The following is a 25,454-nucleotide window of genomic DNA, read 5'->3' as shown; positions in this document are numbered from 1 at the left end:
ATTTCTACAAAGCAACTGTGAAAGGCACTGACTGGGATGGACAAACCCACACATCGGGAGGGTGTTCAGCTTCAACCCCACAGACACAATATGAAGGAAGCAGTTGAGGATTAAAAGGAGTATTTTGTTGTAGACAGCAGAGAATTTCCCTTGAATGGCTGGATCACATCCTTTTCCATCTTGCTGCACTCAGTTCCTCATTCAGGAAGGAATAAAAGATCCATTTTCTCCAAGCAGCAGTCTCATCTGCTCATGCATTTGGCAGAACAGATAAGCAAGAACCTTCACAATGGAATAGTTCATGTTTTTGACTTACAAAGCCCCTAGCATACACTCTGTGGGCCGCACTGTCTTGGGGAAAGACATTTATTTGGAGAAACCCCTGTAAACATCTACAGGGCTACTTCACTTACTTGAAAGCATCCAGAGGAGGGCAACAAAGGTGGTAAAAGAGCTGGAAGTAGTGAGGAGAGGCTGAGGACGCATGGGTTGTCTAGTCTGAAGAAAAGAAGGCCAAGAGGTGACCTCACTGATCTTTACAACTTCCTGAAGAGGTGAAATTGGGAGGGAGGTTTCACCCCTCCAAGGTAACCAATGATAGAACATGTGGGAATGGCACAAAGCTGCACCAAGGGAGGTTCAGACTGGACATTAGGAAAAACTTCTTTACTGTTAGGGTGGTCAAACAGTGGAACAGACCTCTTAGTGAGGTGGCTGATGCCCCATACCTGTCGGTGCTCAAGAGGTGTTTGGATAGTACCCTCAATGATGTGCTTTATCTTTTGGCTAGCCCTGAAGTGGTGCAGTTGGATTAGATGATCTCTGTAGGCCCCTTCCAACTCAACTATTCTATTTGATTGCCTTGCCCAGATACCCACAGACAACTGGACAGTGTGTAGGGTTGCTAATTGCCCCAGGCCCTCTTTTCATTATGCTGACCAACACAGTTGTGTTATTTCCTTGTCCACACATTTTGCCTCAGACCGTGGTGTTTCTTGGTAGGGGGGTTTACCCCTACAGCACTCATCTGTGCCACACCGTAGGCAGGCGTGGGCAGTGATGCTACATCCCCTCTTTATGTTTTGCATGGAAAAACTATAAAAGAACATTGCAACTGTTCATTGCTACAATAGTAACATCTCTCCATCAATATATTTCACATTCAATTCCAGTTGAGAGCCAATTGGCACAAAAGAGCGGGTAACACAAGCCTCCTGTCCCTCCAGGGGGGAGAGTGGTGCCAGGTACTTTCCCCCTTACCTGTGCTTTGTTATCAGAGCTCTCTGCCAATGCTGCACCTGCTGTTTCTAAAGAGTGGTAGAGGAAATCTTATAATAAACCTAGCTATTGCATTACAACCCATGTGGCATGCAGCAAAAGATCTGCGTAAAGCCCTCAGTGACAGATTGCTGAGTTATAAATAGGTGAGGGACCGACATAGCTGGAGTGACTTGTAGCTGCAGAGCAGCCCTCCAAATTAATGACATTTATGAAGTTTCTTGCTGCAGCTGGCTTGCCGGCTGCCCAAAAACTGTCTCTGCGCAGCGTGCAGCAGCAGAAGCTTCCCTCCAAACACTGGCAGCAGGCACATCCAGCCAAGGAAACCTAGTGGAACATGTGCAAGCAGAACTGAAAGTAGACAGGTGGGGGAAAATGTTTTTCTTTAAAGTTCCTGACTTCCAGTGAGTGTTACACACAAAGCACAGCCTGGATGCAATGCCGAAGCTTGTATTGTTTAACTGTTTTGGGCAGCAGTTATTTTTTTTAGCTGGATTTTTTTTTTTTTGCCAGAATAACAGACACAAGTTTAACTATCAGTACTGTCACATTTCCAAGTTTATAATCTGCTAAAGCAGGGATTATTTTATGCCTGATGAACTGCTCCTAGCAGCGTGCAGGCTCCGAGGCACACAGTACAACACACTGACTGACTGGCAATGACTTTTCTTGGGCACCATCTAGTCCAACCCCCCTGCCATGGCCAGGGACAACTTCCACTAGACCAGGCTGCCCAACACGTGTTACCTGGGGACTGCAGACAGCTGAATCATGCACAGAGGTTTCCCATATTGCTATAGATAAGGGCTCTGCAAAATGAAGACGAGGGTACTAAGTCTATTCAGGATTATGGACCTCACTGAACATGGTAATGAAGCAGTGAAGGAGCCTTTATGATCCCTCTATATTTGCATCATTTTATGTAACTATGGATTACATCACACACATGCAGCCTGACCTTTTCTTTTCCTTTCTTTTCCTTTTTTAGCTGTGAGTCCCACCTCTAGTGGGAAGTGCCCTTCTATGGACTGTGTCTTAAAAACAAATTTAAAAAAATCTTAGTTTCCCAAGTAGTCAAATAGAGGCTACAAACCAACTCAGTCTAGCATCTCTGGGCTAGGAGAGAAATTGTGCTGCTTTTACTTTATGTAGCCTTTTCTCTTTTTCTTGCTTTTAACATCCCTTTTAAATGTCAAAATCACCTGTTATATTTCTTGCCCGCAGTTATTCCCTGTATCATTCTCTGGAACCTCCCAGCACCACCCCATCCTATTTCTTTTTCTACTTCAGACTCAAATACCCAATCCTCTCTCTTGCTCTCTCCTTTTCACCTCCCTCCTGCATCCCCCAGAAATCTTTTTCCTCTCTATGGACACATTGGGGGCTTCACAAGGCCCCCTGGATGCAGAAGAACCGTAAAGCACCCCCCAGGACCACCACCAGCCATGCTGAGCTGGGCTGTGCTTCTATGGGGCTCCCAAATCCACCCTCTCCAACCTGCCTGCCCTTGGCTGGGTACAAGCTGCCTGGTCAAGGTCAGGACGTTTTTGTTGAGTATTTTGTGTCACACACCAACTTTGGCCATGTCCAACAGAGTAGGCAGAGAGGAGTCTGGCATTGCACACAGTGAGGGCATCTGGAGGAACTGTGCTGCGGGCACACTTGGCCAACTGGCTCGGGAGTTAGTTGGGCACACCATGCCATCAGCAAGCTTCTGAAGCCAATGCACAAACACTCTTCAGAAGAGCTTAAACACCCATCGGAGAGCTGACAGGCTGAAGCTTGCAGTGTTAATGGCAGACCTAAAAATACCTCCCCAGGAATTCAGATTGCATGGCATAACCATTAGGACTTTTGATTTCCAATAAAGTCGGAAGGTGTTTTTAGCTATAAAAAAAAACACCTGATCTCATGAAAGTTTTCAAAGAAATCTTCTGGCAGTTCTGGCTGCTACTGAAGTGCTTTAGATTAAGTTTCATACAGAAGACAAGAATAGAAATACAGAAAACAAACCCAGCCCTTTCCACACGAATAACAACTGCACTGCCTAGTGATAAATGTTGTCCTTCAGCAGTCAACTCCTCGTTCAAATCCTGTGCATATGACAAAACTGTCTGTAATCTGGGGCTGGAAATTCTGGAAATATCACACAAAGTAGTTTCTAGAAATGTTAGGACTGGGCAGAGAAAGTTTTGCATCCTGATTTTCCCTGCAGCCAGCAGCATTGGCTGGTGGCCACCACGCACATCCTGCCTTTGCTGGTCCTTTCCTCCTTGTAGCTTGCTGGGCAGCAGCTCTTGGTAGCACAATGAAGAGCTAAAAATACTTAAACTGTTGGGCATATATTACATTAGAATAAACAAACAAAAACTTCCAGTCTTCTAAATCAATATAAGGCCCCAAATAGCATATTAGACACTGAGGTTGGATGTCTCGGCCCTATTTCTAGGTTTGCCATTCCATCTGCTCTCTGAAGCTGGCCACTCCATGACTCTGCTTCTCTGCTGGTGACATTTCTCTTCTCTCCTACAAATCCTGAAGTACCAAGAAAAGCATGCAATGGGCTGCTAACTGAAGCTATTAAATAAAGGAAGAAGTAGTAAACATGTCTTTCATTTCTATTTGCCTTGTTGCTTTTAGGGTAGTCTCACACGTCTTGAAAGTGATGCAAAAAGGCTGAAGTAAAATAGTAATCTTAATCAGCTGCTAAAATATTTAGCTAGCAAAAACATTTTTTTTTTCAGCAGTGATTGTTGCTAACATACCAGTGAAAACTTCGGTAGACAAGCCCCAGTGAATAGTCCGCATCAAATACACAAATTAATAATCACTTGAGCCTCAGGTAATGCGGGTTAGAAATTTGGTTGCCAGAGCTAACAGAAAATGCCATGCTGCTCTGTGTATGGAGGACAATTAAAAATAAAGTAATATTAAAGCTGAGACGACTCTACCATGCTCTTTGGACATTACCTTGTCATCTTAGTGCTCTGGAAGTAAGGTTTATATATTATAGATGTTATTGGGGGCTACATGTAAATTTCACAAGACAGAAGCAGGTTATTAGAAAGTGAATAAAGACGGAAAATAACTTCAGACAGCCTGGGGAAAATAGTAAAATTTGCTCTTGGCTACTACTGTGTATACACAGAGAGGTTTTAATCGGAAGAAGTAGCTCTTTCTGTCAAGTATGGTGATATGTTCTCACTTACATCACAGCAACAAATACAAATGCATGAGTCAATATTCTGAAAAATACGGGACAGATTAATGAGTTATCTCCTACAGACCTCCGAATTATACTAGTGAACAATGCAATGAGCTACTCAAGCATCCGTCTCTAACACAGCTTTCTCACTAGGCATTATGGGTAGGATTTCAATGTGAGGAACTTGGAAGTGTCAACCTGCCAGAATTAAAATATGGCCATATTTTTTTAAAATTATCTACAGCAATTTCAATCATTTCCTGACACAGAAAGGCTCTATCTTTACTTGATCTGGCAGACAACAAGGCAACACAAAGCCAAAACAGAAACCAAATAGTTACTTCAGTGCATGAGAGCATGCTTCAGCTATTCATTTTGAACATCACAAATGCGGAGTCCAAACCACTGATCTAGCTCTACTTCCTGCCATTTCAGACAGTTAAAAACAGTTGACAGTAAGACAGAAAACCATAAACACAAAAATGTAAGTTATCATTTTTTAAGAGCATTTTACTAGATAACCTAGAAATGAAGATGTCTCATTCCAAAAAAAGCCTTCAATGATTATAAAAGCACTTGGCTTCAAGAGGAAAAATAAGTAATTCTACACTTGAAATTACATCAAAAACCCAAGCTATACACTTAGCCAAGTGGGGAGGTTGTTAACAAATAATATAAATTTAAACACAAATTAAGAGAAGGTTGAAAAAAAGAAACTGAATTTATCACTATAAAGAGGACTGTTTTTTTCTGAGCATTCTAAGAAGAAAAGCAAATGATACAGAAAGAGCAGAGTTATCAGTAATAACGAAGAAAATGCAGTAGTCAATAGATATTTCTGTTCTACAGAAATAGGTAGAAGAGCATGTGTTCATATCATATGGTGATGAACTACCCAGTGTTATAAAAATAACAAGGAAAGGTTTAATGAAAGCTAATGTGGATTCAAGTTTTAAAAGAAGTGTCCAAAGGATTATTTATATCCTTGAGGGTGAATCTTCAATTCTTTAAATGCTGGGGAAGTTCCAGGAGGGTTCATATGTTTTACCAGATAAGCCAAATTTTACGAAGACAAAAGAATGGCTGATGTGGGACTTCATAACAGAGTTGATGCAATATTTTTCACCCTTCTGCAATAACTTGCCTTCTGGAACAAAGAACAGCAAATACACACCCACGTGGTACATGCTAAGTGGCTCTCAACCTGGATAGCTGTCGATATCCAGCTGCAGTAGTAGATAAGAGATCATTTCCAAATACATGTGATTTTTGTTGGGATTTTCTAGGAATTGGTCCTCACCCTCAATTATTTACTATTTTTTGTCAGTGACCTCAACGCACAAGAAAAAAAAACATTCTTGATCAAGGGTTACAAACAAGATAGAGATTTGAAGGCTAGCAAGTAATGAGGACAGTCTTTAATGCTCGGTGGCCTGAATTGCTGGTTAGCCAAGAGCAAGAAAATAGCTCCTGCTCTAGAAGAGCCGACCATGTGGTTATGTACCCTTGAGTGAGGAATTCATTCAGACCATGCTTACCTGGGAATAAGCAATTTGTAAAAAAGGCTTATGTTTATAGCAAAAATCAAGCTGCTGTGAAATACTGTGACCAGCATATTTAAAGTATGCAAATAGGTGAATATCAAGGAGCCAAACAACTGCTCATTTGGCTTTGTTGCAGCTACTGCTGTGCTCCATTCTGGTATCCACATGTTTAGAAAACAGCTGAAAAATTGTAAAAGACTCAGTGAATAACGAAAGAGTTAAAGAATGAGTTGTGTACACAATTCAGTCTATTTAATTTATGGAAAAGAACATTACAAATATTTTAATCACAGTTTAATCATCAACTTTCACAATTGCCATAACTAATCACTCCTAAATTCAGCAACCAAAAGTATATCAGGAATTAACTGATGGAAGATGAAGCTATGAAAATTCCTCTTAGAAATAAAAGACAAAGCAAGAGGGGAATAGCTGATCATTGGGATTACATACCCCATACCTTGTGACAGATCATCCCTCACTGGAAATCTTAAAGCAAGAAGAAGTGCATCATCTGAAAGCTATGCTCCAGATGAGCTGTAAAGTGAACTTTGTGTTGTAGGTCATCCTGGGGAATTATCATGATCTCTACAACACAAGAGCTGATCACATATGAATTTTCCAAACAATTCTGCTCAAACCTACCATTTAAAATTGAAAGACAGTAGAATTCTCAGAAATATGCATTTTTAATCTATTTTGCAGTTCCTGTGCTATCCCATGGACTCACAGTAGCTCCTTATGGTAACATCTTCATGTGTCTGATTTGCTGATTACTACTGGAGGGCTTTCTTGGAACCAGCAGACATCAACGTTACAATTCAATACTTGATTCAACTCCAACTCATCTGAAAAGGTTGGGGCAAAAGAAAATGGTGAACTGACATATGTCTTTAAAATGGACTTCTGACCAGTCTTTGATATGTTTTGAGAGCACATGGAACAAGGTTTCAAAAGTACAGTGGGCTACTTCCTCTGAAGAAGGAAGAGCTGAGTGGTTCCTCACAATAAGCGAGTCTACAGTCCACAGCCGGTCATGGCGCTACGCCTTGAACTTCAGCAGTTAGCCCCAACAACCTCTGAGCTGTCATATCCTGCTTTATAGAGGCTGGCCACAAGTGTGCATAACACTGTACGGTGGAGCTTGGTGCTTGTGGGAGTTGGCTCTTCACAGTTTGCCCCTTAAATATTTACAAACATTATGTATAACTCATGAATTCTCAAGAAGTTACTGAAAAATCTTATCTCTGACTGCTTCATTGACACAGTCATTCAAAGTTGAACGTGTTCTTAAGTTCAAATGGAAATAACTTGGAAATGATGGTCTCTTTAAAATATGAAAGGCAAAACAGGTCATGATAAATACCACATGAAGATAAATTTTCATAGAAAGGGTTGTCCTATTCAAACTCCAGACTAGCAAAAAAAAACAGAGGTAAGGTCTGGCAGAGAGATGATAAGAAAGATCATGTTATCTTCTCAAAGGCATGCATGATGTCCAGGAAAAAAAAATAAATAACAACAACAAAGCTCTAGGACAGCCCTTACATTATAGTCTAACTTCACGAGGGGGACTTAGGGTGCCAAATGTATTTATTGTTGTATCTTATCTATTATATTCCTCAATGTGTTGATGAAAATACTCATTTCATTTTGAGCCCGAGAAAACACTATAGATGCTTATCAAACCTTATCAATAATTGCTCCTGTCCTTAACTATGGTTGTTCTAGAGAAGGGGTGAATAAGCTACCATGCATGAAGAAAAGGGCTCATCAGCAGTCCTTCACAGGTGGACCACCTCTGAGAAAGAGACCCAGAAAGGAGCATAGACATAGCAATTCCAGCTGTGCAATGCCTGGATTCAAGACAGTCAAGAGCCAAAAGACATGCAGAAGAAAAGGAGTAGGTATGTACCTATCCTCCACAAGTACCATAAGGGCACTGCCAAGACAATGTTTCAGTTTCACTGTCATGGATTGGAGGGAGGGTTTCTTCTCTGCTATGGTAGTCCCATGTCCCAGCCACAGTTTGCACTTACTTAGGTCTGATTCTCTGCTGAAGTAACTCAACTGAGCATTTGCCTTCAGGTTGCTGCTGAAAACAAGAGACTAAAGCTATCATATAATTGCAATCAATCAAAAATAATTCTCAGGATTATTACTTCTAAAAGGATGTATTAATATGTATTATTACATCTAAGAGGATGATTGAAGAACTTAATCAAGGCCTGGCTTGCAGGAAAAATGATTTAGGAAACAAGACTAACTGCTTTGTTTCCATGTGTTGTTGGGATAGTGGTGTCTTTAGAGACAGCCTTTTTATGAGGGGTAGATTCAGTAATATGAACCCTGCTCACAGTAGGAAAATGAGAATGGTCAAACAGTGAACCAGGCTTCCTAGTGAGGTGGCTGGTCGATGCCCCAAGCATCAGTGTTCAAAAGACATTTGGATAGTGCCTCAGTGATATGCTTTAACTTTTGGTTAGCCCTAAAGTGGTGAAGCAGATGGACAAGATAACCTTTGAAGCTCCCTTCCCACTGAACTATTCTTTTCTAATACGTACATTATTCACCACTGTTGTACAACACGTATGTACAGACTAAAACCCCAAGGGTAGAGGTTTCATGTACACATGCAGTGTTTTGCATTAAAGCCTCCTTAGACAGTGCAAACAAATGGGAAGGTACAGAGTGTAGGAGTAACGGTTGATCACCTCTTGCCCTTCCAGTTCAAGATCATCCATCATATATTTTTCTTTTAAAAAGAGCACATATGTATCAATAGGCACATATATGCCTATACAATTTTTTTTTTCTTGGCTTTTTCTTCTTAGCATGTTAAATGCCTGCTACTCAACCACTGAGATTGGTTTGTTGTGAAAGACCTGGCAGATATTTCTGTAACCTGAAGAGGGAGATCTCCTGAAGGAAACACATAGCTTTAAGTGTCACTCAGGACTTTACCCAAGACAACAGCATAGTACACGGCCACCACTAATGGCTTTCCAGTAGGCTTTGACCTCAACACTATAAGGCCACATCGGCCATGGAAAGAGCCACTTCAGCAGTCAGGAAACTCTCACTCGGTAGGGGACAATTCCTTACTAACAGCAAAGGGACGGGAAGATGTCTTACAGTGAGACACTCAGGATTGCAGTCCCATCTTATAGTGATGCTTCTGCTGTGTTTTCAGAGAGGAGGAAGAGCTATATTCTTTTCTAATTGACCTCAAGGCCCAATATCACAAAAGATGACCACGAGCAGAACTCCTCCCCAAGTTTTCTCAGAGTCCCTCTCCCTCCTCTTGCTGTGAAAGCAAAAAAGAAAACTCCATATTTTGTATCTGCTGTACATCCTCTGATAGTTAAAGGGAATTAAGTGCCATTTCGGCAAATGGCAAATACAGCACTCAGCAAAAAAAAAGAAGCTTGCATCTTTATATAAAGCTTCATTTAATGTCCTTTGAAATCAACGTAAAGCCTTGCATTGACGTCAGTGAGCTTTCAGTCAGACTTGTACCACTGTAAATATAAATTCAATCTTTCCAGTAGCAGAATTCATGTAATAAACCACATTTTTGATGTACTGAACAGTGCAATCAGACTTTCCTTTGATCACCCACAGCAATCTCCTTCTGTGGGTTTTAAAGTGTATTACAAAGGGCACCAAGCATCATCAGCCTCAATTTACAAGCAAGAAAGAAGAGACAGAGGGAGACAAAATGATTAGCAAAGCTGCATAATACGTCAGCAGAGAGATGAGAATATAGCACACACTTCCCAATACAAAACCAGGGTCTTATCTAAGAAGTCATATTAATAGAGGATCTAGTTTATTACTCAGATATCAAAACAAACCTCTGTTTTTCTTCCCAGGCAGAGCTTTCAGAGGGAACAAGCTCCAAAAGTTTCAGAAAGGAATCCCAGTTGATACGGAGGTTAAAAAAAGAAAAAATACTAACCAAGAACAAACAAAAAGAAGTAATAAACAAAAATAAAATGGTGCAAAGTACCTGTAACAATCCCATGTGGCCTCCACATTACTTAAAACCAGGCTTAGGTCCATAGTGAAATTTCATACGTGAGCCTTACTGTTAACTGGTCAAAGGCTCGTGGAAGCTATAATTTGGGTACCTTCTGGTTCCTTTCTCCTCCTTGGGGAGGGCTCCCTGAATGGACAACACCTTCTGCTGCATACCCTTATGGCCCCTTCATGTTGATCAGGTTGTGTCCTCATGGCAAGTTCTCCCAAGAGGAGGTGGCTCCAGTTCCAACCAGTTGGCATTGCAGGGCAGCCGTGGCCCAAATTTCCAGAGGTTAACTAGAAATCAGAGCAGTCAATGGCGCTGTGAACAGCTCCATGCCTTGCTGTGGGGTCAGCCACCCCATGTTCAGCCTCACCAGCAGTTATTGCTGCCTCTGTAGGCTTGCCTATGTGTTGGTCTATCCTTTGGGTACCAAAAGCCTACCTTTGGGATAGTCAGCTATGGTGCTGTGTCACACCCCACTTCAAGGACTGCTGGGATCCTACATACCCTCAGAGTGGGAGCAAAAATAAGGAATTAATTAATTAAAAAATAAAAATCCAGCCTCATGGCTGAGATTCTTCATGTTTCTATGGTCAGATACAATACCATGTGCTGATCTCAGGATGCATGGGTAGAAAAAGGAGGAAAGTCTGATCAGTTCATATTACGTCAAGCAATCACGTAATTGCTCAGCTTAAAATAAAATAAAAACAGACTAGTACAAATAAAACACTTATCTAATATTTTACACATCATTTCCCCTGCTCAGAATCTGCAGCAGTGTCTTACGCTGGTGTTAGCCTTTACAATTAGTTTGATTTCCCTGAATTTCAATGGACAACATATTGGCTGCCATAAATCCTCGTAATTTATGCAGAGAAAAGCCTGATTAATTAATCTTTTTTTTTTTTTTTTTTTTTTTTTTTAAGTACAGAAGTGGAAGGGAAAGCAGAGATACAGAAGCACTCCAAGAAATCAGTAAGGAAATGCTATTTTTAATATTAAAAAAATGGCTCACAGCATAGCGCTCAAAGTCAGAAGGACTTAAAAACTGTTTTCTGTTTCTGCTATCAGAGCAGTCACAGCTAGGAAAGCTAGAGAGCCCACTGCTTCTTGTGCATCAGCAACAAGCCTATTTATGTAAGCTGCCAAGTGTTAATATATAAAAAATCGCAGCATGCATAGTTTGTAAACAGGCAGACAATGCCAGAGAGTCGGTAATATAAACACACACACACACACACATACCATCTCCTCTGCGAGGGGAAAGGGAAATGCAGCATGCTGAGCTACCTGAGCTTCGCATGAAGAAATGCCTTCACCAGTCAAATCCGAAACTGCCAGATAAATGTTCTCTCAGGCGCACCCTTGCACATCAGCGTGACATCCCATGGCAGGCTGGGTTAGTCTCAAGTGCTTGCTCTTACCTGTTTCTGCCACGTCATTCTACATTGTCCTTCCACACCTTCGTCCAGCCCCAGGAGCAAGATGGCTGCTTCATGGAAGTGTGCCATGTGTGAGGCCTAGACGAGCGAGAGGCCTTTGCCTGGATGAGCTTCTGGGTTAACGCCTTTCTGCCTGTCCTCGCCTGGTGGTCAGTGCTACACCCCTCTTATCACCTCATGCTTTCCAGTCATTTTCTCCTGCCTTCCAGCAGGGGTACTGGTTCTGCCCGTGGACGTGGGGCACTGCTATGTTATTCACATTTCCTTTTAATATTGCACACACAGACACAGCAGTGCATTTTTCTGTGTCACGATACATATACCACATGGCCAAGCTACCATTAACGCCCCTTGTCTCCAGCAATTCCCTAGGGTGCTATTATGTTTAAACTTACAATCCAGCTCTTCTCCTTAGATATTTCCCATTCATCTAGAGGACCACAAGCAACAGCTTTTCCCTGTCAGAAGAATGTCTTGGCCTATATTCTGTTTTTACCAAGAAATTTCATTGGGGAAAAACCCTTAACATCCTACTGACATTTTGTTTTCTTACCCCCTGCTATCTGATCGTATTATAATTGGAAACTTCTCCAGCCACTGCCACTGTCCCACCGATCCTACAGAGCTGCACCTGAAACCATGTGGGCTCCTTCTCTAGCACCAGTGGCCAAGAGGAGAGGACACAAAGCTCCTGCTGTGACAGGCACGATATGCCAACTGCAATTTCCTTTCCTGAAGGTGCATATGAACGTTTGGCTGCCCTTCATTTTAGGTTTTTGAGATGTTCCTCTCCCCAGAGGAGGTCAAAAACAGCTTGGAGACCTGGCTGGCAGCTTCACTGGCAGATGGCATCTAAGATAAATCAAGCTGACCGGGTCTTTCCTAAGGATATCAAAACCTTAAATTGTTTTAGAGTCTGTTGAGCTACAGCTGGTTAACAAAGTCTGGGGAGCAGGGGTGAGTCCCTTTTGTTGCTGGGTGGTGGTGATAGGGCTTGTTCACACATCACGGATTAAAAGTTTTTCCATTAAAAAAAAAAAAAAAGCATCTGTATTTATTTGCAACAACACTTCCATAAGAGCTGCCTGAAGCGATATTAGGACTAAGTCTACATGGAATTCGCTAATCATACCTAAAACACATATTTACTTCTCCTGAGAGTCGTTAACAGGGCCGGGGACAGATGGGGCTGAGACTGCACTCCTTTATGGCTAGGTGGGAAAGTGAGCTCTGCCTCCTCAAAAGACTTGAGAGCCACTGCCATAACGGACTGTGATTTAATGTTAGGAAAAACTGTATCCCCTTAGTAAATGTACTTGGACTAGATTTTATGTAAGTAAACACAGAAAAACCTCACTCATTCTTATGTCACTAATCCACACACCTCATAATTTGCACAGGGTGGGGGGGAGGAGAGGAAAATCAGCACACCATTGCTTTCCAGCCAAAATGTAGCACCAATTTCTCACTGCTAAGATTTCTACTATTAATTTTCTACACTACAACAGTGTTTACTAATATACACAAAGCCACACACTGACCCTTGTAAGTATTTGTTGCCTTTGATCTTCATTATCTACTGTGTATAACTAGATGCCTATATACAGGCAGACATAGAGGCACAGCCTTTTTTGTCAAACTATATTTTAATTGTCATAATTAAATTAAACAACACCATGCCTTTTTTCCTGTATTGTTGAAGCTCAAATATTTTTGCAAATCGGCATATAGTGTCTCAGCATATTTTAAGAATAAGGTCTTTCTTTGCATCCTTGTGCATTCACTACTCTTGAAAAGACAGTACTGTCATTCCCTCTATCCACAAACATTTCAGAAGCATCAAGTAACTCAGTCACTGCTTTCTCACAGCTGCCGCCTTACCAACTGTGAGAGCATACTTTTATATAAGAAAGAGGAGTCTTTGAGGAGGTAAGGGAGTCTGAATGCACAAAAGTGCAGGGTCTCTTGATCAGCAAGAATACACACACACAGCGCCCCACATAACCCCCCAGATGTCAGATCAACTGAGTCATATGCAGGCACTTGGTAAGCTTCCACTTCATGAAGCAATGGATGTGCTTTAATCATCCATTGGCAGCACCCAAAAGAGTGTCTGCATAAGCAGAAAAAAAAAAATTAATTAGTTGCTAAACCTTTCCCAGGAACCACATTACCCGCAGACTTAATGATCTCATCTGCTGGTTGCTGGCTTTTTGGGTTCTTCTTAGCAACTTCTGATTCTGGGAACATTGCTTTTTTCATACACAGGCACATAATCTTCAAGGCCAAGTGGTAACATCCACCGAGTTCAAAGCTACTGTTCCATGAGTATACCATCATGTTACAAAAAAACTCTCAGCAACCACAAATGTCTCATTCCTCCTTGATGTGGAGACTTCAAGACTTCATTTCTTCCTTGCCATCAGTAGTCCTAAACAAACATACCCACTAAACAAGCCAAAACAGAAATACCTACCGCCTGGTTTCCAAATGCCCCTGACCCTGGAAACTTTGCTGCTGGGGGTGCATTATGGGAAGAAGAGAAATGTTAGGGCAGTCCTGACATCACTGCCCCATCACTTGTATGTGTGTGGTAGGAGAGTCTCTCTGCCTATTCAGCAAAGTCAATGGCAGAAATTTTGCTGTGGCAGTCTCCTGCACCTGGATACTCCTCCCACCAACACCTGCCTTGCCCTACCCACACTTCTGCTGCAGCCCCAGCAGGAAATGGCTTGTGCTGTCAGTCCTGATGGGTCCTCATCAGAGCAGCACTTTCGCGTGATGCAGACATCGGTGTACTCACACCATTGGGCCAGAGGCAACCATGGCATTTCAGCTGGCAGTAGCACAGTCCCCTCCTCTCATGATTGCCCAGGGACAGATGTGGAGAAAGGACTTGGCTCTGCTTACTATCCAGCAAGCTACTTTTTAAAAATTTCTTTTAATTCAAGATATTTACTTCAACCCTTTCTCAGCCCAAATTGTATGCCACTCAAAAACTCTACCCATCCCTGCCTGGAGGCAATTACTATGGTCTGGGTCTGTTTCAGCATTTATGAAAAGGCTTCTATAGATTCTGGCAGCAGATTTGTTTGTTATTTTTGTATAACATTCATAGACTGCAAACGATCACTGAGGGTGAGAGTGTTATTGCTAAAGAATTTCTTCCAGGTTGGCTGCAGCATTGTATTACTTTAAAATAAGTAAAAGGAAAGGTAGCTCAGTTTCCCTGCCCACGCACACAGGTTATGAACAAAAATGTCTTTAAATGAAAACTATGCAGATCAATCCTCCACTCATTAAATTGCTTACATATTATTATTATTTATCTATATATTTACATAACAGAAAACTGCAGACCCTAGCCTACAACTGGGTTTTCCTGATGCTGAAATTCATTCACAAGTAACTGATGCATTTCACACATGCCACAGGTAACTTTCAGCTTTTGGAAAATACCTGTCTGGATTGGATTTGAGTAAGTGATCTGACAATGCAAACGGGGCTCATCCCATTACCCTTTTGCTGAGCCATTGGATTGCCAGAAGCTACAGAGTTAACACTCAAAGCCAAATTATTTTCCCAAGTACGAGTTTAAAGACCATGCTGTTCAGTAGGAAGGGAGAAGAACACAGGAATGTGGTGCTTCAGGGATTAAATTTGTCAGGCCATAGTAGCTTAGAAGCAAAGAATGATGTTTATTTCTTTGCAATTTAGAAGTTAAGTTATTCATTGAAACTTCAAAACCCAGTGTTACTACCCGGATTGCAACGTAGTAAGGATATGAAAGCGTCAACACAATTAAGGTAAAAATGATGGAAGCGTATTAATAAAAAATTGCATTAAATAATTATCCCCTTCTTTGGATTAAAAAAAAATCCTTTAAAGAATTACTAAATAAGCTTGAAATAAAATTAGTCAATCAGCCAGCAAGTATGCAGTTAGGATGACAGAAAGCAGGCTAGCTAATTGTGGAAGGTTATTGCTGTGGGATTCAACCTCAGGGTTAGCCAAGGAGAAGATGATGAAGGATTAGAGCTGAGCAAGAGCAGAATAAACAGTGTGAACCTACCAGCAGTGGGGAAAATAATGCTGTTGGTGGATCGAGGTGAGTCAGATTGCAAGCATGACCCACTGTCCGCACTACTCATGGAGACATGGACTAAGTAAGCAAGTGATTAAAAAAATGGTGCTAAACACGACAAAACTTGAAACCTAGATTTATAAGTAATTACTTCTAAACAGGTACACAAATTTTGGCTTGGACTGCCAAAATTAGTGAGTAATTTTAAAAGCATGGGTACAGAGAGACAGACTTATTTTGTAATCACTCCAACACTGTCGTTTTGATAACTAGACTGGAATTTGAACTTCTGCTTATTTATTTTCTGGGTTAGAGTGGAACTGATAAGAAAGAAAGAAAAAAAAAAGATCATCTTTTCTGAGAAATACTGCCTTTGGTCTGGAACAGGGTAATCAAGTGTGCAGAACTTAATAAGAAGGCAGGAAGTGGGGGGATATCTAGAAAAAGAAAAAAGGCATTTTTCTTTACAAATTATCTCCAAGTTTCCTTTTCCAGAACAAAATCAGAACTTGAGAAGAGGGGCAACAGGAACCAGGTGTGTGGACCCCAATGCCCTGAGAGCTTCAGCTTCAAGTGTTTGAGAGCTTCAAGGCTTTTGAGAGGAGCAGGTTTAGAGGTTTTTACTTTGTAGGAGCTTAGGGGCTTTGGGCACTTCTGACTCAAGACACTATTAAAAAAAGAAAGGAAGATAAGACGTTTAAAAGGAAATTTTCAAATTCATCAGACACCTGGACTTTGGTAGAGGATGTGGAGCTAAAAATATGAAAATACCACCCTGTCTCACTAGATGGTCAGTCTTGGAGGGTTGAGGATGCCCATGCTCCCATCACTGGCTCACCAGCCCAACAGGTGGGAAATCTCATCCTTCATTTTCCTAGTGTCTGTAATTACATTTGTTCAACTATGCCACATTAAATATTCAGACAATCTCTAAGTGGGGTTTTCCAAGCAACTATATGCATCTTTTTTGAGACTAGTGTCAAAAACATGCAGAAAATTCCATGTCACAAAGATTTTTCTTTCACTTTCTAAAAAGTTATTCAAATTGCTATTGCAAGGACAGGTTTGAGGAAATTAGATTGCTAATACTGTGATCATGGGTCTGCAAAAGTTGATAGCAACTTTCAAGATCATGCTATAGACCTCAATAAAATAATTCAGAGGAGAAAATTGTAGCTTCATCCATGCAAAACCATAACTGGGTGTGTAGACTTCTAATAAACCAGACATCGTATTCTGAAATTTACATTTTAACAGAGAAATGTTGCTGAAAAATTATTTTAAATTATGCCTTTTACCTCATCAGTGAAATGAAAAATTCCTTGGTAACAACATGCACATGCTCTTTAAAGAAATAAAAGGTAAATTGCCAACTAAAGAATATATATGTCAATTATCAAGATATTAAAGTCCCTTTGGGGCATATTTCACTTGCTTCTAAACAGGAGTAGTTTGATCATAATTACTAACAATTTTGTTATTTTCAACACATTTCAGGTAGTTTTCTTATATTGCATTGCAGGGTTTTGTACCAGCTTTTGCTGCCTGTTCCCTTTTATCACAGAAAAACCAGCTTCAAAATATTGCTTTCTTCTTTTCTTTTCTTTTTTTTTTTTTGACTATGCTAAACACCAGGCTTCCTTTAATTTAGCACTAATCATCTTTGGTGAATACCTAAACCCTTTTGTTACATTTCTGAATGACCCAGGATCATTATGGACAAAGGCATGGGGGTCATATAGCTGAAGGAAAACAGGAACATCTTTCCCAAAGATAGATTAAATGCTCCAAATTATAAAATCTGTGTGTTACACCTTTATCACTAGCCTGATTTAGGCACACCTTGATTTCCTGCTTGCAATAGGAAAAATCAAACTCAGAAAGAGCATGACAATTTGGGCACAGGGTTGTTGGCACAGCTGAGTGCTAGGAAAGCTGAGCCGAACAAGTCAGTAACAGGCAATATGAGGTCCTTGTTTTCCATGAACACAAATTTTGATATTCCCTACTTCTTGAATTGCTCTTTGGCACTTCAGAGCACTACGTTGATTTCAGTAGCATTACATTGTTTCACAAACATATTAATGTTCTTGATCTTGTTAATAAGCATTCCTACCCCACTACCACATGTAGTGTCAAGTGCTCTTCAAGCACTTTCAGGACAAATCCAGAGATGTGCATGAGCATTTGCGCTTTAGGGCACAGCTCCTCTTTGAGGACCCCAACCTAACTTGTCCCATCCGCACTTTGTGCAAGGAGCACTGAGCCCTGAAACATAAGCAATTCTTTCTCTTCATTTTATAGGAGAGGATGCTGAGAATGAGAGTTAAGATCTCATTTGAGCACGTAAATGTCTGCCAGCCCAGAAAAAGAAACAGCAACAAGGAAACTTCCCCTAACATGGGTGTCAACGTGAGATCCCAGACCAGGGAGAGCAGTCCCTGCTGCAACCTCCACGCTGGCTGGTGGCTAGGATGGGCTCCAGGGAAGGAGCTGATGTCCCTCAGATCAGGAACATGGAATTGCTACAGCCACAACACTGTCCTCAGAGGCATGGTTTGTTTCTTCTTGGTGTTGGCTTGGAGCTGATGGTTTCCAGGGGTCCCAGCTGGGCTGGACCCTCACATGCGGATCCAACACTGAACACCCAGACCAAAGACACATCAGGAGTCCATAGTAAAGTCAGGAGGAAAAGAGAAGTCACATTTCCCAAGGTTCTTTTATGTCCTTCTCTTACTACTTTGAAGTTATCAAGCGAAGGCCTTTGTCAGTGGGCATACTTGAATACTTCTAGCCCAAGTAGTCCAAAGGGGATCAGGCAAACAAACATTTGGAAGAAAAGAAATACCAGCATAGAATTTGTTATTAGAAATTGTCATTTAGGAGGGCTCTGCCTACAATGCCCTCTAATACTAGGAGGCTGAGGAAAGTGGTACTTTTGGTGAGCCTGAAAATCTGGGAAGCTTATGGAAGTCAATATTTTTGAAGATCTCTCATAAATACAAGAATATGTCATTATTTTCTATAAACAGAATTTCATCTTCATGTTAAGACCCAGTCCAGGGAAACACATCCATTTGGTTTCCCTTTGCAACCACATAGTCTTAGTGGAGCAAATACATTGTCAACACCTACCCTCCAGGCACAGACACAGCAGTCTCACCAAGCACTGTCAGCCACAGGCATGTACATTTCCATCTCACAGCAAGAGTACAGGTTTCCTTTATCCCCAGTCTATACCACAGAACAAACTGCCCAAAGACAAGCTCTACAGACAGGACATAGGAGCTTCCCTCTCTCTCCCACCAAGGTTAGGCTGGGCCTTAGTTGGCTCCAACTATGAGTGCACTCCTGGGTGCTATTCCACCCGGAATAGCATCAGACTCATTTCAGAATGTCAGCACACCCCTTTCTGACATCATTAACAGATGTCTGTGCACCAGTGATCCCACCACTGACCCACAATCCCCACCCCTACCCCCAATACCAACCCATGGGGAGGCCCCTCCACAGGGCACTTCAAAATCCATATAACAAACAAGGCAATTAGGAAAAGCTCCTCTCTCCACTCACATTTCCAGTTTGCAATGTTTGCTATCTGGGATTATTATCCATTGGGAAATACTGTCATTCCCTATTGGAAGAAACATCATCATTTCAAAAACTGCCTGCACCAAGCCATTTCAAAAATGGTTCACTTACAAAACCGAAAAGTTTTGACAAGAGTCAGCAGCAACTTTATGTCATTTTCAATACACATTCAGAACATTAAGTCCTTCTTTGGAATGAAGAATTGAAGGGTTTCATTGCTGAAAAGGTCAAATTGAAACACTCTGACCTTATCAAAAGGGCTTCTTTCCAATTATTTTCTAAACAAAACTTTATTAGAATTATACATTCCATGCAATGCTTTGCTGTTAATGAAATGAATCATTTTCCTAATGAAAATGAAATGATTTTCCTTTTTGCTAAAGAAAGAAAGAAAAAAAAGTCATTCCAAAATTTTTCATCAGATCAAGTTAAAAGACAATTATCTATGAACACAAGGAAAACAGAGTAAATCAGCCTCAGCTGAGCACAAAGTGGTGTTTAGCCTTGACACCCACCCAGTATGGAAAATTTTAGCCCCAAATAGCTGAAGTTCAGCAAAATCATAAGGAACTGAAACTTGACCCTTCTCTTGGTAAGTGCAAGAAAACCACAATAAGACTGACACAGTCAGCAGAATTGTGACAAAGTGCCCATGGCCTCTCCTTGAGGCAACAGAAGTTAACCTTTGGGAAAAAAGGGTTGCAAGGAGGACAAGATGGTGGGCAAAGCTGCTGATGGGTTGGAGCTCCAGCCTTGTCTTGCTTCGGTCACCAGGGATATAGCTAATCCTGTCCCTCGCTGCGTGGCTGGAGACTCCAGGAGAATCTCAAATCCGTGGATGGGCACAGTCTCCAGAGCCTTCTGCAGGTATTATATCATCTATAGGACTCAGGGAGACATCATTATTTTTTTCCCCAGCTCTACTACCAAGATAACGAGAGGCAGCTGTGTCTCAGAGTATTGATTTGGTCTAGATAAACACCAGCACACCACTTTATTTCAGGCCTCTGCATTGATCTTCAGGGTCACACAGCTCTCCCCACTGCAGACAGAGAGGGGCTAGGGTGGAATTTTGGCTGTGTAAACTCCCTTCCCATCTGGGTCATCTGTCTGAAACAGACCAGTGCTACCAAAGAGATGTGTGAAGGAAGATTATTGCTTTGCTGCAGCCCAAGTCTGAGCACCCATTTTTTTCCCTGGTCAGCAGCTCATCCTGAGAGATCCAACTATCGATTGCCAGAGGTGGTGTTCCTGACTCCCCAACACGCAGCAGGGATCCTGGGATATACCTCAAACCCAGATGAGCTTTTTCTCACTTTCGCATCCAGTTTCCCCTGTATGTACCATCCTCTCCTTCTCAGCACCTCCCCCCACACAGTACTTTTCAGCAAGATGGTTATGCCTTTTCCACCCTCCAATCATTAAAAGTCTTGATGTTTTTCACCTTAAAGGTGAAAAGGAAGCAAAGAGGAATACCATCTCCAGCTGAAATGGAAAGGAGAATTTTAATAGTCAGAACATTGCTATTCTGTGGATGTAGGCTGTGTTCCTGCAGTGCTCCTGAAAGCATCTGGCAGCCAGAAATGTAGGCTCAGAGAGGCTAAAGAGGCAAAAATACTATAGGATATCTCCTTGGAATCTCACAATGATCCAGAAATCCTTTTGCCCAGTTTCTCCATACATGACCCTTGCTCTGACCGATTGCAGTAAGTCACAGTTCCTCTGCTTCCTCATGCACCATGTGTGGTCATCTTAGTGAAAGCAAGGCAAAGGTAGCAGGAGTTTATTTACTTAATATCTCAGCAATTTATCAAGCCATATCCAACCCAGTCATCCTGGGAATTCATCTGAGAGGGACACAAGAACCAGAGTAGCCTGTATTCTAACTTGCCAGGAGCAGCTCTTCCCAAGTTGGTGAGTGGGAAAGGGCCCAGCTCTGCAGAAGATTGTGCTGAGCTGGGCTGGTGTGTATCAAGTACCTGCAGCTGGCTGTGAGCATATAGCTGGCATATTCCCACCAAGTCAGGGTGTGCTATAAGATACTGCTGTCTAGCCTGAGCACTTACACCCAACAGGCTGTGTGCCATTAAAATGGGAAAACAGACGAGGAAACATTCCCAGCGTTCAGCAGGCATGTCCCAGAAACCAGACTCCTGCCTACACAATACTTAGTGATTTGTGTGCCATATGGGTGCAGGAGACTAAATAGCCATTTAGCAGCCAAAACATCAGCACCATCGCACCTGTATTGGCCCTGTCCCTGTGCTCCCTGTCCTTGCACAGCTTCCCTCCACCACATAGGACCCACTGCTTTGACATATAATACATGACACAGCCTCTGCTCCAAGCAGGAACTCTTTACTGGATGCAAGGGGGAACAAGACTACTGACGATAAGTCGGTCCTACCTGACCAACCTCATCTCCTTCTACGACTGGGTGACCCATCTGGTGGATGAGGGAAAGCCCGTTGATGTAGTCTGCCTAGACTTCAGCAAGGCCTTTGACACGGTCTCCCACAGTATTCTCCTGGAGAAGCTGGCAGCCCATGGCTTGGACAGGTACACTCTGTGCTGGGTTAAAAACTGGCTGGACAGCCGGGCCCAGAGAGTGTTGGTGAACGGAGTGAAATCCAGCTGGTGACCAGTCACCAGTGGTGGTCCCCAGGGGTCAGTGTTGGGGTCCATCCTCTTTAATACCTTCATTGATGATTTGGATGAGGGAATTGAGTGCACCCTCAGTAAGTTTGCAGATGACACCAAGCTGGAGGAAAGTGTCGATCTGCTGGAGGGTAGGAAGACCCTGCAGAGGGACCTGGACAGGTTGGGTCGATGGGCAGAGGCCAATGGGATGAGGTTCAACATGGCCAAGTGCCGGGTCCTGCACTTTGGCCACACCAACCCCATGCAGCACTACAGGCTTGGGGCAGAGTGGCTGGAAAGCTGTGCAGAGGAAAAGGATCTGGGGGCGCTGGTTGATGCTTGCCTGAACATGAGCTGGCAGTGTGCCCAGGTGGCCCAGAAGGCCAACGGCATCCTGGCTTGTGTCAGGAATGGTGCAGCCAGCAGGAGCAGGGAGGTGATCGTCCCCCTGTACTCTGCTCTGGTGAGGCCGCACCTCCAGTGCTGTGTTCAGTTCTGGGCCCCTCACTACAAGAAGGACATCGAGGCCCTGGAGCATGTCCAGAGAAGGGTGAGAAGCTGGTGAGGGGCCTGGAGCACAAGTCCTGTGAGGAGCGGCTGAGGGAACTGGGGTCGTTTGGTCTGGAGAAGGCTCAGGGGAGACCCCATTGCTCTCTGCAACTACCTGAAAGGAAGCTGTGGGGAGCTGGGGGTCGGCCTCTTCTCACAGGTAACTAGTTATAGGACTAGAGGACTAGAGAGGCCTCAAGTTGCACCAGGGGAGGTTCAGGTTGGAAATGAGGAGACATTTCTTCTCAGAAAGAGCAGTCAGGCACTGGAACGGGTTGCCCAGGGAGGTGGTGAAGTCACCGTCTCTGGGGGTGTTCAAGGAGAGGTTGGGTGTGGTGCTTAGGGACATGGTTTACTGGGTGATGCTGGTGGTAGGGGGATGGTTGGACCAGATGATCTTGGAGGTCTTTTCCAACCTTAACGGTTCTATGATTCTTTCAGAGTCCCCATCTGACCCACCCTCTGCTCTCTCTGCTGGGTAGCACCTCGCTCTGGATTTCTATTGTGAGGATTTCAGGAGGATGGCAACAGTACCGAGTGTTGTTAAAGAGTCAGGTTCCGTTTTCAGGAGAAACTCACACTGTCTCCTGAAAGAAAATTCCTGCAAGCGCAGTTTTGACTGCAGTCATTGAGGTCAACAAGAAAACAGAATTTGCTCATTAGCAGTGCTAGCTGCAGCCTCCGGAAACACTTTTTGAATGTGCCCAAGAAGAAAGGAAATAAGGAAAAGAGAACGACAGCACACGCCCTTTGCACAGCAGCTCTCCCTGAGTTACATCCCTGGCTCTGAAGCCGAGGCCGGAGCAGGTGCAAGGCCCTGCCAGCTGCGGTGCCGCCTGACAGGTGCTGACGCTGCGCAGCTGACGGTGGCTGTCAGCCCGGCCAGCAGCAGCCTGGCCTCCCTCCGAGCAATGAAAGCTCTCAGCCCGACCGCCGGTCCCAGCAGGACCACCTGTCTTGCCCATGGTGGGACCTGCCAGGCCTGCACCCTTGCACAGCCACGCAGCCCAAACTGAGGGTGCACCACACACGCCCCCCAGCCATCTCCCAGAACAGCGCAAAGCCCTGCAGGTCCCGGGCTGTCGCCGCTGTACAAAGCCAGCCTGTCAGGCAAAGTCCCTGACGGGCGGCACTGGAAGTTCATCTTTTCCAAATACGTCGAAAACAGAAGCCTAGGGCTGGATGTAGGTTTGCTGAGATCAGGGCTATTCTGGTGCAGACAAGCTATGTGCTGCTGATAGGGAGGATTAATGAGTCAGGCCACCCATCCGTTGCAATTAGAAACAACTCTACAACTATTTTGGTGCCATTTCTCTGCAGAGAGCTTGGGTTGCTTATCAGCTCCTTCCCCTTATATATCTCCATGTAATCGTTGCTACGTTAAATATAGGGTGGCAAACTGGCAGCAGCACCATTTGCACACACTGCTGCGTTTAGAGCCAAGGTGCAAAGGACCATTTGCTAGTGCCCACTCAGCAGTAAAAGGGGTTTAGAGAAAGGCACTAATAAGACTTCAATGTCACTTAGTTGAAGCTAAAATTTTTCAGTGCATATGGGAGAGCCAAGCACATCGGGGACCTAGTTTGCCTTGGCTCCAATGAGAAGGGCCTCAGCTTCTGAAACTTTAGCCAACTGCCACATTTTTGGCAACCAGCAGAAGTTAAGAAACGTCTTGTGGCATTAGTACAGCAAAAGGAGTCCTAGCTCCTGGGCTCCATTCTTTACTTTGCTCTGTGACCAGACACATCTCTCACCTGCAAAATGGGAGGGACAATGCCTCTGTAAAGGATGAGGTCTCGCCTCCTGTTTCCATGGTGTTATTTACAAATCTGGGTGACACTTAGGGGCAGAGAATGACCCCTGAAGAAACCGAATGCCATTTATTGCAAACATACTAGGCTTTATACAGAGCTGTAAACATTTTATTTGCATAACCTTTTCCAGTCTAGGCAAATAAAACTGTGCACCACATCCCCAACATGCCTCAAAAACGCAGAACAGCAACTGGGCTCTCACTGCAAGCTTTCCAAGATTTTTAGTGATGTTACACAGGCAGGTTCGGTGGAGTCAGCTGGCAGCAGCAGACATCCAGTGCATGAGTTCCCATTTCAGACAGTGTCAGGGAGCCCAGACCAGAAGAGCCCACCCCAGTTTGGTTCCTCCAGCAGGACCAACATGTGAAGCATGGCTGGAGGCCAGACCGTGACCTGGCTGTCACTGCAGCCCTCGCTACTCAAGGAGTGCAGCTAAACACCAAGGAGGGCTTGGAGAACAAGCCCAGGCAGCATGCTCCTCAGCACCTTTCTACCTCCTGCTGCAAATGAACCACAGCAACCTGCTATCAGTAACTGCAAAAGTCTGTTCTCAGTTGTCACAGCATTGTGAGACAGGGCAAAGCAATCCGAGGCAGATGCACAATACCGCACCTAAACTGCATACATTTAATAGAGCTTTCAGATGGATGTTACCGGGAACTGTTGGACATACCTTCAGAAACAAACAGCTCTAGGCAATTCCTCAGCCCAGCTGCCAATAGCTCACCATTTTTCATTCCAGTGTCCTCTTCCATTACCCCAATGGATTTTAACAAGTGACCAGAACATGTTCTCAGTGAAGCCCCTGCGTACGCCTCTGCTAGGCATTCTGTACCTGCATGTACCTCGAACCAGAGTGAGATCTTACAAACCCAGTGGCTCTCTATTCAGAGTCCTTGCACCACAGACAGACCTCTACCCATCCATACGATCCATCCACAGCAACTGACCGCGGTGTTCTACAACCTGATCTTCTTTAAATGCTCCACCAGCGCGTGCCAGAAGTGCAACTGGATATGAAAACCTCAAGTGCCAGACAGCTCCTTCACCTCTCCACGACAAATAAATCTTCATGATAAATCCATGCTCTCCTATGTCACATCTTATATATAGACAATCAAAGGAGCTAAGGTGCAGCAAGAAGTGTGAAGTCAAGGCATATGTGTCAAATTACATTTAACCTCTGGTTTAGTGCTTTCATCTGGCACAAGTAGTTCACATTCACAATGTTTCAGCTTTACTCCCTGATACACATAAATTTCCTTAAGTGTTTCTGC

The sequence above is a fragment of the Cygnus atratus genome, chromosome 3 (assembly GCF_013377495.2).
Source record: "Cygnus atratus isolate AKBS03 ecotype Queensland, Australia chromosome 3, CAtr_DNAZoo_HiC_assembly, whole genome shotgun sequence".
Classification (NCBI taxonomy): domain Eukaryota; kingdom Metazoa; phylum Chordata; class Aves; order Anseriformes; family Anatidae; genus Cygnus; species Cygnus atratus.
The sequence above is the reverse complement of the archived record's forward strand: the minus strand, read 5'-3'. Positions refer to the sequence as shown.